The 17,132-nt window shown below is 42.3% G+C and overlaps 1 protein-coding gene across 1 annotated transcript in view; it reads left to right on the top strand.

Moving 5' to 3' along the window:
- UGGT2 (UDP-glucose glycoprotein glucosyltransferase 2) overlaps positions 1-17,132 on the top strand; it is a 991,813-nt gene that overhangs the window by 925,404 nt on the left and 49,277 nt on the right. The gene's annotated exons all lie outside the window — the stretch shown is intronic.

Genomic DNA, 17,132 nt, shown 5'->3' on the forward strand with positions numbered 1-17,132 from the left:
ACTATACCTATAATCAACAGAAAAAAATATTTCTCTCTTAAGTTGGTGAGAGTCCACAAGTCCTTACTCTTAGGAAGTACATTACTTGGCCACCAGGAGGAGGCAAATACACTATACACCAGTATTTATTTCCTAAGATATGGAGAGTCCACCATAGTCCCCTACCCATAATTCCCAGTCATTCTTTTTGCCTCTGTCAATGGAGGAGGTGAAGTTTGGTGTCTGAAGAAATGAATTCCTTTTCCATCTAAAGCGGAGGAGAGTCCAAGGCTTCATTCATTGCTTGTGGAAATTAAGAACCTGGCCACCAGGAGGAGGCAAAAACACCCCAGCCAAAGGCTTAAATACCTCCCCCACTTCCCTCATCCCCAAGTCATTCTTTGCCTTTTGTCACAGGAGATTGGCAGAGAAGTGTCGGAAGATTTGGAGTAGTCTCTTGTGGAGGGTAGTACTCTTCGAAATAGGACTGGAGTTTTAAGTAGTCCTGTCAGCCTCTCTGAGAGCTTGGGTGAAAGCTAGAGTCCAGAGATGCAGGGAGAGTCTTTCTGCAAAACCATCCCGACTCTCATTAACAGCTCCATAAACAATCAGTGTTGATGAGTTTCACTGCCTACTTCCTACGCTTAAGTCCATGTCAGGAGAGATGCTACTACACTGTCACACTTGAGAGGACATGTTCCTGTTCCACGGCGTAGATTCTAGTAAGGGTATTATTGAACAAGGGGGGGGTTATACATAATATTGTTTATTGTATAATTGCTGCGATATTTGTGAGATGAGGCTCAGGCAATGGGTGAACTATAGTTTCCTTCTGGGAGTATTGCGCTGCTGTTTTTGGTGCGTTTTCTCCCTAGTGCAGGGGCGGTCCTGAGAGGCTTTCCTGCTGACTGGGTGTGGCCTAATCTACTTCCTTGCTGGACTGATGGTGCAGGAGACGTAACGGTTTCTGTGGTCTGGGTCCTAGGAGGTGGTGAGTGCCCCGACCATTGGAGGTTATAAAGGTGCCATTGCTTATGTTTTATACTAGTCCGTAACAAAGCCACAAGCTATGGAGGACTCTGACGCGTTAGAGGGTACTCCCTCTTTAACTAAGTCTAGTACCTGTGTTTATTGTGAGGAGGTTCCGGTAGATTTTTCTGCTCAACTATGTTCCCCTTGCCTTGATAAGGTCTTGGCTTCTCGAAAGAAGAGAATGTCTAGTACTACTGAGCCGTCCACCTCTGAGGGCTCCCCGTCCCGTGAGGTGCATCCCCTACATTCATCTCCGAGTACACATGCAGCACCCCAGGGGATGTCTATCTCACCTTCGGGGGATATCCGTTGACCATCAGACTTTGCGGAACAACTACAAACGGCGGTCTCGAAGGTGATAAGTGCCTTACCACATTCTGCTTAGCGCAAGCGTAGGGTAAAATGTGGTGATCCGGCCCAGGAGTCATATACTCCTATGGATATCTCGGAAAGGTTATCCGCTGACGAGGACAACTCTGACTCTTCGGAGGAAGTTCCTTTTGGGTCGGAATCCATGTCAACTAAAGCTCCGTCTGCAGAGGAGCCTGGCTTTAGGTTTAGGATGGAAAATGTGCGCTTTTTGCTGAAGCAGGTGCTTGCTACTCTCAAGGTTCCGGAACCAAAACTACCGGGGGAACCGTCGATTCCTAAGCTTGATAAAGTGTATGAGGACAGGGTGGTACCTCAGACCTTCCCGGTCCCTGTTAAGATGGCTAAAATTATTAAGAATGAATGGGAGAGATTAGGTTCTTCTTTTTTCCCTTTTTCTTCCTTTAAGAAACTGTTCCCCGTCCCGGACTCTCAGCTCGAGCTGTGGGGGACCGTCCCTAAGGTGGATGGTGCTATCTCTATGCTCGCCAAGCGAACTACGATTCCTCTTGAGGATAGTTCGTCGTTCATAGAGCCCATGGATAAAAAGTTAGAAAACATGTTGAGGAAGATGTTTCAACACACAGGGTTTGTTTTTCAGCCGGCAGTGGCGGTAGCGGTGGTTTCCGTAGCTGCAACATATTGGTGTGAATCTCTGTCTGATATGGTTTATTTGTGATGCCAATTATTCGCCTGAATGCTAAGGTTTCAGGTTTTTCTGTACTAGGCCGCAGGGCTCTGTGGCTAAAGTCGTGGTCTGCAGACATGACCTCTAAATCTAGACTGTTATCCCTTCCCATTCAGGGAAAGATCCTGTTCGGTCCAGGATTGGACTCGATCATATCCACGTTGACGGGAGGCAAGGGTGCTTTCCTACCGCAGGATAAGAAGGTTAAACTTAAGGGATCTACTTTTCGTCCCTTTCATGCGGATAAGGCCCAATGCCAGCAGCCCGCCACGAAAGCGGATCAGTCCAAGGGTGCTTGTAAGCCAGCTCAGTCTTGGAACAAGTCCAAGCAGAACAAGAAGCCCGCCAAAACAAAGTCGGCTGATCTCCGGACAAAGTAGGGGGCAGATTATATCTCTTTTCAGAGGCCTGGTTGCAGGATGTTCAGGACCCTTGGGTTCTGGAGGTTGTCGCCCAAGGATACAGGATAGGGTTCAGAACTCATCCGCCCAGGGGCAGATTCCTCCTGTGAAATCAGTCTTCCAGGTCAGAAAAGAGAGAAGCCTTTCTAGACTGTGTGAGGGATCTTTCTTCTCTCTGAGTAATTGTACCAGTACCCCCAGCAGAAAGGGGTCTAGGATACTATTCGAACCTTTCCGTGGTCCCAAAGAAGGAGGGCACGTTCCGCCCGATTCTAGACCTAAAATGTTAAAAAAACAAGTTTCTGACTGTTCCATCGTTTCTGCCCCTAGTTCAAGAGGGTAAGTTCATGACGACAATAGACTTGAAGGATGCCTATCTTTATATGCCAATATACAGGGATCACTTCAGGGTCCTGAGATTTGCATTTCTGGGCCAACATTTCCAATTTGTGGCCCTTCCCTTTGCTCTGGCGACAGCCCCGAGAGTCTTCACGAAGGTTCTGGGGGCACTGCTTGCAGTAGCCAGGTCCAGAGGCATTGCTGTGGCACCCTATCTGGACGATATCCTAGTCCAGGCGCCGTCATTCAGCCTCAGAGAGGACCACTCGAGGGCCCTTCTGCTTTTGCTCCAATCTCACAGTTGGAAGATAAACTCAGGAAAGAGCCCCCTGATTCCCATTAACAGGGTGGTGTTCCTGGGAATGATAATAGATTCTATATCCATGAGATTATTTCTCACAGATCAGTGACACAGAAAGATTGCATCTGCCTGTCTTGCCCTTCAGTCCTACTCCAGTCTCTCTGTGGCTCAGAGTATGGAGGTGATCGGGCTCATGGTATCCAGCATCAATGTCATTCCATTCGCCAGGTTCCATTTCAGACCTCTTCAGTTGTGCATGTTGAGTCAGTGGAACGGCGATCTATCCCAACAGATTTCTCTAGACGATCGGATGAGGGACTCCCTCTCTTGGTGGATCCATCCGGAACAACTGTCCCAGGGGACATCCTTCCTGAGACCTACCTGGGAGATTGTGACCACGGACGTGAGTTTGGCAGGATGGGGAGCTGTTTAGGGTGCCAGGATGGCACAGGGAAAATGGTCTTGAGAAGAGTCTCTCCCAATCAATATTCTGGAACGAGCGATCTACAATGCTTTGAAGGCCGTTGCCTCTTCTGTGGTTGTTCAGCTTCATCAGATTCCAGACAGACAACATTACCTCGGTGGCTTACATCAACCATTAGGGGGGACAAGAAGCTCCCTAGTGATGAGGGAGGTTTCTCGGATATTGCAATCCACATTCCAGGTGTGGACAACTGGGAAGCGGATTTTCTCAGCAGGCGATCCTTCCATCCGGGGAATGGTCTCTCCACCCCGAGGTGTTTGCGGAGATTTGTCACGAATGGGGGACTCCGGAGATAGATCTCATGGCATCCAGACTCAATTGCAAGCTACCCAGATACGGATCGCGGTCCAGGGATCCCCAGGCAGAACTGATAGATGCCTTGGTGGTACCTTGGGAGTTCAGCCTAGTTTACATTTTTTGACCGTTGCCACTTCTACCTTGTGTAGTGGCCCGCATCAAGCAGGAGAAAGCTTTGGCTATTCTGATTGCTCCGTCGTGGCTGCGGAGGACGTGGTTTGCGGATCTGGTTGGGATGTCATTGTCTCCTCCATGGAGGTTACCCTGTCGCAGGGATCTGCTGGTACAGGGTCCTTTTCATCATCAAAATCTAGATTCTCTGAGGCTGACTGCGTGGCGATTGAACGCTTAGTCTTGGCAAAGAGAGGGTTCTCTGAGAGAGTGATTGATACTCTCGTTCAGGCCAAGAAGCCGGTCACTCATCGCATCTATCATAAGGTGTGGAGGACTTACTTGTCCTGGTGTGAGAAGCATGGATATCCTTGGCACAAGGTTAAAGTATCCAGGATTTTGTCCTTTCTCCAGGATGGACTGGAGAAGGGGCTTGCCGCTAGTTCCTTGAAAGGACAGATTTTGGCATTGTCCATTCTCTTAGACAAGAGGCTCGCTGAGCTTTCTGATATACAGTCTTTTGTTCAGGCTTTGTCTAGAATCAAGCCTGTTTTTAGACAATCTGCTCCGCCTGGGAGCTTGAACTTGGTTCTGAAGGTATTGCAGAGGGTTCCGTTTGAACCTATGCACTCTGACATTAAGGTTCTTTCTTGGAAGGTTTGATTTCTGTTATCTATTGCATCGGCAAGCAGAGTATCTGAGTTGGCGGCCTTGCAATGTGAACCTCCTTATCTGCTGTTTCACGCTGATAAGGCTGTTCTTCGCACTGGTTTGGGATTCCTTTTCAAGGTTGTGTCTAACCGTAACATAAATCAGGAAATCGTTGTTTCTTCTTTGTGTCCTAACCCCTCTTCTCCTAAGGAGAGGTAACTTCATAATTTGGATGTGGTTCGAGCTTTAAAGTTCTATCTTCAGGCTACGAAGGATTTCAGACAGACTACATCTCTTTTTGTGGTGTATTCAGTGAAGCACAGGGGGCAAAAAGCTTCTGCAACTACTTTGTCCTTTTGGTTGAGGAGCATGATTCGCTTAGCCTACGAGACAGCGGGACATAAGACTCCTCAGAGGATCACGGCTCATTCGACTAGAGCTGTGGCTTCTTTGTGGGCCTTCAAGAATGAGGCCTCTATGGAGCAGATTTGTAAGGTGGCTACCTGGTCCTCCTTACATACTTTTACAAAATTTTACAAGTTTGACGTTTTTGCTTCGGCGGAAGCAGTTTTTGGGAGAAAGGTTTTACAGGCTTTGGTGCCCTCAGATTAGGATCCACCTCTTGCCCTCCCATTTTCATTCAGTGTCCTCTAGAGCTTGGGTATTTGTTCCCACAAGTAATGAATGAAGCCGTGGACTCTCCTCCCCTTTAGATGGAAAATATAAATTATGCTTACCTGATAATTTAATTTCCATCGTGGGGAGGAGAGTCCACAGCTCCCGCCCGTTGCTCCGGTGGGCGTACCTAAATTTAGTATTTCATTATTCTGGCACTATTTATACCCTGATATTTCTCCTACTGTTCCTTGTTCCCTCAGCAGAATGACTGGGGGATGAGGGAAGTGGGGGAGGTATTTAAGCCTTTGGATGGGGTGTCTTTGCCTCCTCCTGGTGGCCAGGTTCTTAATTCCCACAAGTAATGAATGAAGCCGTGGACTCTCCTCCCCACAATGGAAATTAAATTATCAATTAAGCATAATTTATATTTTTCGGGTACTTTTCCCTGCAAGAAAAGATTTGGGTTTAGCTGAATTCACGTCAATCTCTTCAGGAGAGTAGTGGTGGCTTTTAAGCAGTTAGGAAGTTGTGAGGTAGTCCTTGCCTTGTATCCTAACACATTGCTGCCCATGGTACAGAAAGCCAGAGTTGGTTACTCTGTTCTTTCTTTTTGTACAGGTCTCTGTAAGGAGTATGTGTCCTTTCATGCCTTGTGAGCTGTCTTCCTGCCGGACAGCTAGACTGCAGGTAAGTGCTTTTGTCTTCTAGGTCTTGGTGACTTGCACTTCAGAAGAATATGTCATATGCAGTAGATGGGGACATTTTTAAAATCCTTTATAGAGGATTTTCTTTGGCAGTGGGCAGGCACATTATGTAATTTGAGACTAGGGATTAATCTTCCCTTGATTGGGACCTTTTTCCTCTTTGTGCTAATTTTGTTGAAATATTTTATTAGTAAGTGTGTGGCTAATGTTTTATACAGGGATTTATATATAAACTTAAAATTTGGCAGTTGGTTTTCTTTGCTTGCTTAGCTAGAACAGGCTAACTGACAAACTGCTTGAGTTTGAAACCAGCTGCAGCTACTTGCATCTTATGATGTAGGCAGAGGGAAATGCGTGCCTTTTACTTGCTGCGTAGTTTCCTCTTTCTGCTGGTCATGTGACTTCTCTCTGCTGTCGAATATTCACGGAGCGTCACTGAATTTCAGTCTCTTCAGTGTTGATCTACTATACGATCGTTTTAGAGACTTCTGGCAGCCAAATTGTGGTATTAAAAATTCTTAAAGTGACAGTGTATTTAAAAAATCTCTACAATTTGGGGAATTTTTAATTTAGTATTATGGACATGGACCAAGACTCTGTGTTTTTTGACAAATGCTTGTTATGCCTAGAGGCACAAATCGTTTTGCCTATGCAATTCTGAGCCCAATGTCTGTTCAGGCAATGCCACAGCTTTCTCCTCAAACATCCCAAGCCTCTATGGTGTCACATACTGTGCCCTGCAGTTCCTCTCAGCCTCCTGGAGGAGTTTATTTGCCTGCAGATTTTGCTGCATAGGTATCTTCTGCAGTATCTGCGGCATTATCTGCTTTTCCTATGCTGGGAAAATGTAAGAGGAAAATTAGACATTCAGATAGTAAGGTTTCTGTTCCACCTACTGCTACGCAGGTTGCCCTCCCTCATAGGTCTGATGAGGAGGATACGCCGGTAGCCTCTGAGGGTGAAATCTCAGAATCGGACAGTATTATTCCTTCTTCTGAAACTGAAGAAGTAAACTTCAGATTTAAGCTTGAACACCTTTGTGTACTGTTAAAGGAGGTATTGGCTACTTTGGACGACTATGATACTTCTGTCGTTGTCAACCCTAAGTATTCTAGTAAACTTAATAAATACTATGATGTTCCTTCCTCTCTGGAAGTTTTTCCTGTCCCAGACCATGTGACGGAGATTATTTCACAGGAATGGGAGAAGCCAGGGATTCCTTTCTCCCCCTCTCCTGTATTTAAAAATATGTTTCCTGTTGCTGACTTCCTTAAAAGATACTTGGCACACAGTGCCTAAAGTAGAAGGGGCTTTTTCTACTTTGGCTAAGAGAGCTACGATCCCTATAGAGGATAGCTGCTCCTTTAAGGATCCCTTGGACAAAAAGCTGAAAGCTTATTTGAAGAAGATGTATTTTCATCAAGATCTTCAATGGCAACCTGCAGTTTGTATTTCCACAGTAGCAAGTGCGGCATCTTTTTGGTGCAACGCCTTGTCTGAATCAATTTTAGTAGAGACTCAATTGTAAGAGATACAAGATAGGATTAAGGCTCTCAAACCAGCCAATTCCTTTATTTCTGATGCTAACAGCAAGTTATTAGACTGGGAGACAAGATGTCTGGCTTCACTGTCCTAGCCCGCAGGACATTGTGGCTAAAATCTTGGTCAGCTGATGTTACCTCTAAGTCCAAGCTTCTGGCACTTCCTTACAAGGGGAAGACCTTGTTCGGACCTGGTATGGCAGAAATAATTTCTGATATTACAGGTGGAAAAGGGTCTTTTCTACCGCAAGACAAGAAGAATAGACTCAAAGGACGTCAAAGTAATTTTCATTCCTTTCTTAACTTCAAAGGTCAAAATTCTTCCTCTCCCTCTTTCAAGCAGGAGCAGTCCAAGTCTTCTTGGAAGCCCAATCAGTCTTGGAATAAGGGGAAGCAATCAAAGAAACCCTCAGGTAAGTCTAAGTCAGCATGAAGACTCGGCCCCCAGTCTGGGATCAGATCAAATGGGGGACAAACTTTCCCTGTTTTGTCAAGCGTGGAGATGAGATGTCCCAGATCCTTGGGCTGTGGACATAGTATCTCAGGGTTACAAAATAGAATTCAAAACCTTCCCTCCCGGGGGCAGATTCCAACTCTCAAGATTATCTGCAGACCAGGTAAAAAGAAAGGCATTCTTTAACTGCATTCAGGACCTTTCCTCACTGGGAGTGATTGTTCCAGTTCCAGTAAGGGAACAGGGTCTAGGATTCTATTCAAATCTGTTTGTGGTTCCCAAAACAGAGGGAATTTTTCGAACCATTCGTTCCATTCTTCCTTTGGTCCAAGAGGGGTCAGTTCATGATGACTATAGACCTGAAGGACGCATATCTTCATGTTCCCATCCACAGGGATCATCACAAATTCCTGAGATTTGACTTTCTAGACAAAAACACTTTCAATTTGTGGCTCTTCCGTTTGGCCTTGCCACAGCTCCCAGAATTTTCTCAAAGGTTCTGGGGGCTTTCTTGGCAGTGATCAGTTCTCGGGGAATTGCTGTGGTGCCATACCTGGATGACATATTGGTTCAGGCGCCATCTTTTCAACAAGCAAACTCTCATACAGAGATCTTGTTGTCTTTTATACATTACCACGGTTAGAAAGTGAATCTGGAAAAGAGTTCCCTTGTTCCAGCTACAAGGGTAGTTTTCTTAGGGACCATAATGGATTGCCTATCTTTGAAAATGTTTCTGACAGAGGTCAGAAGATCCAAAATTCTCTCTTCAGTCTACTGTTCGGCCATCAATGACTCAATGTATGGAGGAAATTGGTCTGATGGTCGCTTCCATGGACATCATTCCCTTTGCTCGATTCCATTTGAGAGCTCTGCAATTATGCATGTTCAGACAATGGAATGGAGATCATTCGGTTCTGTCTCAGAGAATAGATCTAGACCAGTCAACAAAAGACTCTCAAATGAAGAAGCAACCGTGATGTGAATCACTGGGCTTCTATAAGAGGCGCTAAAAATATAAATACATAAACACAATGTAATGTATAAAACTCCCTGTATGTGCAAAATAAGAACAATACAAAATGATACAGAATAAAATGATAAAATAGATAGATTAGACAAGCCAGATCTGTTAAGTCCAACAGGTATCCTCAGACGTCCCAGAACTTGATAGGCCGCTCTCTGTCGTCACCCAAGGGGATGATGTACTTCTATGATGTTAAGACAAAAAACAAAAACAGAGGCGCCACATGTGTAGGTCAAAAAAGATAAATGAATCCAAACAGCAACAGATTAAGGGTACTCACAAAATTGGCGGCATTCTATTGTGCCAACAGGAGCGGGCTGGTATTTTGCAGCGAACCAGCTGGCTGTGTGCAAGATCCCCACCGGATATGTGCAGTGTTGGAATTTTGCTGCCTGCAGGGCTTCTGAATAATACCCAATTGCAATCCTTCCCTTTGACTGGAACTGCAGGTGGAATGGAGAAATGGGCAGATTACTGTGTTTTTTTAAACAGCCGCATTCTCCCAGTCCTATCTTTCTGGGCTACTGAGCAGCACTGCACATATCCAGTGGGGATCTTCCACACAGCCAGCTGGTTCGCTGCAAAATACCAGCCCGCTCCTGTTGGCACAATAGAGTGCCGCCAATTTTGTGAGTACCCTTAATCTGCTGCTGTTTGGATTCATTTATCTTTTTTGACCTACACATGTGGCGCCTCTGTTTTTGTTTTTTGTCTTAACATAACAAAAGACTCTCTCCTGTGGTGGCTTTCTCAGGACCATCTGTCTCAGGGCACATGCTTCCGGAGACCTTCCTGAGTGATTGTGACCACGGACGCCAGCCTGCTAGGCTGAGGAGCATTCTGGGACTCATTAAAGGTGTAGGGACTATGGACTTGGGAGGAGTCTGCTCTCCCCATAAACGTCTTGGAGTTGAGTGCTATTTACAGTGCTCTGATGGCTTGGCCTCAATTGTCCTTAGCCCGGTTTATCAGGTTTCAGTCGGACAACATCACCTCAGTGGCTTACATCAACCACCAGGAAGAAACTAGGAGTTCCTTAGCCATGAAGGAGGTGGCACGGATTATTCAGTGGGCGGAAGCTCACAATTGTTGTCTATCTGCCATCCACATTCCTGGAGTGGACAACTGGGAAGCGGATTTCCTGAGCAGATAGACATTTCATCCCGGGGAGTAGGCTCTCCATCCGGAGGTGTTCTCCAGGTTAACCCTCAAATGGGGGTTGCCGGAGTTGGATCTGATGGCGTCTTGGCAGAACGCCAAGCTTCCAAGGTACGGTTCAAGGTCAATAGATCCTCAGGCCGCTCTGATAGATGCTCTGGTGGTTCCTTGGGTTTTCGGAATAGCATACCTGTTTCCTCCATTTGCGCTCCTTCCACAAGTTATTGCTCGCATCAAACAAGAGAGAGCATCAGTAATTTTAATAGCTCCTGCATGGTCTCGCAGAATCTGGTATGCAGACCTAGTGAAGATGTCTTCTCGGCCGCCTTGGAGGTTGCCTCTGAGGAAGAACCTTCTAACCCAGGGTCCATTCCTCCATTCAAATCTTCTCTGAAGCTGACTGCTTGGAGATTGAACGCTTAGTTCTGTCTAAGGTAAATCCATATCCTCCCACTCAGCAGAAAGGACGCTCAGAAATGCTATAAAAAGTACTTTATTAGTGAATGCTCATAAAAAGGATTCCATCAAGGAAAGGAAAGAAAGTCATAGGCTATTACTGTTTCAATGACCCATGTTTTGCAATGGTACACTTTCCTATTTAAAGGATGTAGACACACCTATGTCTACTAAGTGTACCATGCAAACATATGTAACGGAACACCTGATTACCTCCAAACATGTATCACTATACACTTTTACAGCTTTACACAAATTCACTGTTTACACATGTATATACATTTAAACAAGAGTGGCCTAATACCTTAAACAAAGTCTCCTCGTACATCATAAATTGTAACCTCCTAATTTTAATTAGATAAATTTTATTTTTTAAATTATAAATGTTAAATTATGGAATTCCAGTGTCCTCTTCATTACCCATAATGTCACTCTTATGTACTTCATGAACAGCATATCAAATTAATTCCTATAAATATGACTTATTCGCCAATATCCTTAATTTCAGCTGACACGCAGAAGGAGATACATGCTATGTGATTAATTATCCAATTATCCTACATATAAAGACTACATTTTTAGACTAAACCAGTAAACCTAAATCAGCAAGTATACTACATAATTAAAATGGAGAGACAACTATAGTTGACTAAGTGATATGCAAAAAAAATATATAACTAAACTGATATATGTGTCTCAATATACAAGCAGATTGAAATAATATTCACTCTTAAATACAGATCTTTCTTGTATTCAACATAGAAACCTTTAGCTACTCAACATATAACTTTCCATCCCAATCTGAATTTAAGCCTTCAGGTACCCTTGTGTTCAATTGGAATATCCAGTGCACCTCCTTTTGACCTAAAAGTTTCATTCTATTTCCACCTCTAGTGTGTCTCTTCACATGTTGTATGCCCTGAAATAACAAAGCTTTACTATCTCCATTATGTTGATTACGAAAATGTAAAGCAACTGGAGTGTCAGATTCCTTTGCCCCCTTTTGATCTTAGGTGTTCTAAGAACCTCTTTTTCAAGGGCCTTGTCGTTTGATCAACATACTTTGTTACATAATTTACTTGTTAATAAATATATGACATACGTTGTATTGCAATTAATGTAATTTCTTATCGTGAAGCTTTTTTTGTCATCTGTGGAAGTGAATGTATTACCGAAAATGGCATGAGTGCAAAATTTGCATCTTCGAGTTGCCACATCTAAAGAAACCCTGTTTTGGAGTTGAAGTTAACCCTGTGTGTGTATATGGAATTAATCTGATTATACACAAGTTGTGATAGCTCTGTATATGTATGACTGACTAAGAGGTTTTGCACTGTGAACATTAATAAAATGGCTACTGACAGCTTTGTGTTCCAATCATTTGAGGACACATATGAAGATTGTGAGGACTTTGATGATGAAAAATTAGAACATGGGAATTTGGACTCTTTGTTTTTTAAGATAGACAAATTACTCAAACAAGACAGGAGACTTGAAATTAATGTTAAGACTTTCAATATATACAAAAAGTTTCTACGCATTCCAAGGGGCTTACGAATGAAAAAATTCCCCTTGTTTGAGGTTACCGATACAGATTTTATCAATAAGTGGAACAAGATATTAACTAAATGTTCCCTTGCCCTTATGGATCTTCTGATCGAGTATAAAAAGCAACAGAGGGCCACACTAATTATAAAGACCAAGAAAATACATCCTCTGTCTGTAAAGCCAGAATTTAAAGGGTATGATGATAAAATCAAGAGAGTAAGGGATGAATTTAAAGAAAATCTGTGGTATTTCAAAAAAGTAAAAATATCTAGGGATAAGGAGGATTATGAAAGGGGCAATGTATATAGATGGACACACACAGGAGGTAGAAAAAGGTTTAGGTGTGCTCCCGGTAGACAGGACACTAAGAAAGTTAGGTTTAATGACACAGATACAGAGTATGATTGTGACTCATCGGATTTTAAGTTTAGTAATGAGGAATCCGGTAATGTTACTACTTATGTATTACAGACTCCAGAAATTAGTGAAGAAGCAGTAGCAACAACCTCCAGGGTTTCAAAAAACCCGAAGGGTATAATGCAGGCAAAAGTAAAAGAGAAAGAAGGAAAGTACATAGTGGGGGCAAACAGAGGGGACAGTGCAGACCAGCAGCGGAGACAGCCCCGTTACCCCAGGAGACAGAGGAAGAAAATATATTTAGAGTCCAAAAATGTGATTAATTTATCTTCTGTAACTTTGACTGTCACACAAATTAGGATTTTGTCATTAGGCCTGAATGTTGCTCCCACATCACACTTTGATTTGTTTCAGACAATTGTAGATATCAACAAATTTGTGAGATCATTATTGTTGAAAAAATACTTTTTTGATTCATTAGTCTCAGATGTAGATGTTATTGAGTCCCCAGGGGACAAAAAGGAATTGAAGGCAACTAATGTTGAAACAACTACTGAAAATGTCTTTTCTTTTGTGGGTAAATGTGCTGGAATAGATTTGACATACTTAGAAAAAGAAGGTATTGATGTCACCAGTAATATAGGGAATTCTAACATAAATTTAAAAAGGTTTAAAATGAAATTTTCTTTTTATCCCACACAAGCAAAAAATAATAGTGTAGAAAGTTTCAGAAAACAATTGAGAAAGAACTGACTGAATTGCATGACAGAGTGATGAGCAAGCAGGATGTCTTTAAACATGACAATTTGAGTAAACAAGAAAGAATTGAACCAGTCGTTGGTTATATGCAATTCCGATAAGGGTGGCAATGTAGTTGTCCTTGATAAGGACGACTACATGGCAGAGGCATACAGACAACTTCACAACACTGATGTTTATGAGAAGTTAGAGACTAACCCTACTTTCAAGTATAGAAAGATGTTGCATGATCTTTTAGACTGGGGCCTCATGTGTGGTGTATTGACTAAGGAGAATTTTGACTATTTGTTGGTAGCACACCTCATTACACCGATCTTTCACTACCTACCCAAAATCCACAAAAGTTTAACATCTCCCCCTGGTCGCCCTATAGTGGCAGGAATTGGATCACTAAATGAGCCCCTATGTGCAATGATTGATGTATTTTTACAGCCCATAGTTCTGGGACTAAAAAGTTATATAAGGGATACTACAGATATAATCAGACAGAACAAGTGGAGTGGTCGGATGACTACCTTCTTGTCACTATAGAATTAGTTTCCTTATATACATCAGTTCCCCATGACAAGGGTATATTAGCAATAGAATTTTGTCTGGATTTTTATACGGATTATGATGTACATCGCAAACAGTTTATATTGAAATCAATTGAATATTTGCTAACTCATCATTTTTTCATGTTCAAAGGGGATTACTTTCACCAAAGACAGGGGACAGCCATGGGGGAAATTATATCTTGACTGGTGGGAGCTGTCCAGGGTCTTTGGCGATGGTAATCCCTTTAGGGTCAACATCATACATTATGGTCGATACATTGACGACTTGATGTTTGTGTTTAAGGGGGATGAGACACATGTACAAAACTTCTTTGCTTACCTATCTCAGAATCAATTGAATTTGAAATTCACGATGGAAGTGAGTAGAGAACAGATGCCTTTTCTTGATGTGATGCTTAAACCGAACACATCAAAGAGAAGAATAGAGGTTGAACTCTATAGGAAACAAAGTGTAGGTAATACCTCATTGAAGGCAAATTCAAATCACCCTAAACATGTAATTAGAGCTATTCCTAAAGGGCAGTACATGAGAACCAAACATAATTGCAGTACAGAGGAGGCATATGAAAATCATTCCTGGAAAACAACAGATTCGCTGCACCATGTAACATTTGACTGAGGCTAAACAACAGGTAGATTCAATTAAAAGGGAGGACATGATGAACTATAGGAAAGAAATAAGGAATTACTTCCACAAGAAACCTGTTTTTAAAACGGCCTATAGTAGAGAACATAACATCATCTGTGATATTGTTCATAACGCATTGCCAATTTTGAGAGTGGATGAAACTTTGGATAAGATTGTCGAGAAGGGGTGTCAATTTGTTACTAGGAAATCAAGGACTTTTTCCAACATCCTTTCTCCATCAATGATACCCACTAAAGACACTAGTAATTGGTTAACTCCGAAACAGGGTTTCTTTAGATATGGCAGTCGAAGATGCAAATCTTGCACTCATGCCATTTTCGTTAATACATTCACTTCCACAGATGACAAAAAAAGCTTCACGATAAGAAATTACATTAATTGCAATACAAAGTATGTCATATATTTATTGACAAGTAAATTATGTAACCTACAGTATGTCGGTCAAACAACAAGGCCCTTGAAAAAGAAGTTCTTAAGATCAATAGGGGACAAGGAATCTGACACCCCAGTTGCTTTAAATTTTCGTAATCAACATAATGGAGATAGTAAAGCTTTGTTATTTCAGGGCATACAACATGTGAAGAGACACACTAGAGGTGGAAATAGAATGAAACTTTTAGGTCAAAAGGAGGTGTATTGGATATTCCAATTGAACACAAGGGTACCTGAAAGCTTAAATTCAGATTGGGATGTAAAGTTATATGTTGAGTAGGTAGAGGTATTTATGTTGAATACAAGATCTGTATTTAAGAGTGAATATTATTTCACTCTGCTTGTATATTGAGACACATATATCAGTTTAGTTATATATTTTTTTGCGTATCACTTAGTCAACTATAGTTGTCTCTCCATTTTAATTGTGTAGTATAATTGCTGATTTAGGTTTACTAGTTTAGTCTAAAAATGTAGTCTTTATATGTAGGATAAGTGGATAATTAATCACATAGCATGTATCTCCTTCTGAGTGTCAGCTGAAATTAAAGGGACATGAAACCCAAAGATTTTCTTTCATGATTCAGATAGAGAATACAATTTTAAACAACTTTCTAATTTACTTCTATTATCTAATTTGTTTCATTCTCTTGGTATCATTTGTTGAAGGAGCAGCAATGCACTAATGGTTTCAAACTGAACACATGTGTGAGCCAATGACAATCTGTATAAATATGCAGCAACCAATCAGCAGCTAGAAACTAGATTCGTTGATGCTCCTGAGCTTTCCTAGATAACATTTCAGTAAAGGATAACAAGGGAAGGAAGCAAATTAAAGTAGTAAATTGGAAAGTTGTTAAAAATTGTATTCATAGGCACCGGATCGTAGCATTTGCAGCGTGTTCCCGTGGGGAGCGCTGAGGCTGTGACACATTGCAGTGAGAAGGGTCTAGGGAACAGAGAAGTGAACCAGTCTACAGAGGAGGCAGTCCATTCATCGGAACGCATACCGGGATTTCTTCTTAGTTCTGTCTAAGCGTGGATTTTCTGAGTCAGTCATTTAGACCATGATCCAGGCACGCAAGCCTGTTGCTCGAAAAATTTACCATAAGGCATGGCGTAAATACCTTTATTGGTGTGAATCTAAGGGCTACTCTTGGAGTAGGGTCAGGATTCCTAGAATTTTGTCTTTTCTCCAGGAAGGTCTGTAGAAAAGGTTGTCAGTCAGTACTCTGAAAGGTCAGATTTCTGCATTATCTATTTTGTTACACAAGTGTCTGGCGGCTGGGCCAGATGTTCTATCTTTTTGTCAGGCCCTGGTCAGAATCAAGCCTTAATCTTGTTCTTAAAGTTTTGCAGCCGGCTCCGTTTGAGCCAATGCATTCCATAGATATTAAGTTGCTATCTTGGAAGGTTTTGTTTCTTATTGCTATCTCTTCTGCTTGGAGAGTTTCGGAACTCTCGGCTTTGCAGTGTGATTTGCCTAACCTTATCTTTCATGCGGATAAGGAGGTTCTTTTTACTAAATTGGGGTTTCTTTCTAAAGTGGTTTCGGATAGAAATATTAATCAGGAAATTATTGTTCCTTCTCTCTGTCCCAATCCTCCTTCTCATAAAGAATGTCTGTTGCACCACTTGGATGTTGTGCGTGCTCTAAAATTCTACCTACAGGCGATTTTTGCCAGTCTTCAATGTTTTTTTGTTTCTCAGGAAAGTTTAAGGGTCAGAAGGCTACTTCTACTTCTCTTTCCCTCTGGTTGGGAAGTATGATTCGTTTTGCTTTTGAGACTGTTGGACAGCAGCCTCCTGAGAGAATTGCAGCTCATTCCACTATGGCTGTCTCCTCTTCTTTGGCTTTCAAAGATGAAGCTTCTGTGGAACAGCTTTCCAAGGCTGCCACTTGGTCCTCTCTGCATACTTTTTCCAAAGTTTCCAAATTTGATACTTTTGCCTTGGCTAAGGCCTCTTTTGGGAGAAAGTTTCTTCTAGCGGTGGTGCTTAACAGCTTTGCTGTGGTGCTCTTTGCCTCCTCCTGCTGGCCAGGAGTGATATTCCCACTAGTAATTGAATGACTTTGTGGACTCCCCATATCCCGAAAGAAATTGCTCTGCAATTATATCAAGATTTAGGGATTTTAATCCAAAACTTTGGGCATTACAAATCAGATTCAATATGAGGTATATTTTTAATACAGTTTAAAGTAATTCTAAAAGATGTTTTGAA

Source organism: Bombina bombina, chromosome 3 (genome assembly GCF_027579735.1).
Source record: "Bombina bombina isolate aBomBom1 chromosome 3, aBomBom1.pri, whole genome shotgun sequence".
Classification (NCBI taxonomy): Eukaryota; Metazoa; Chordata; class Amphibia; order Anura; family Bombinatoridae; genus Bombina; species Bombina bombina.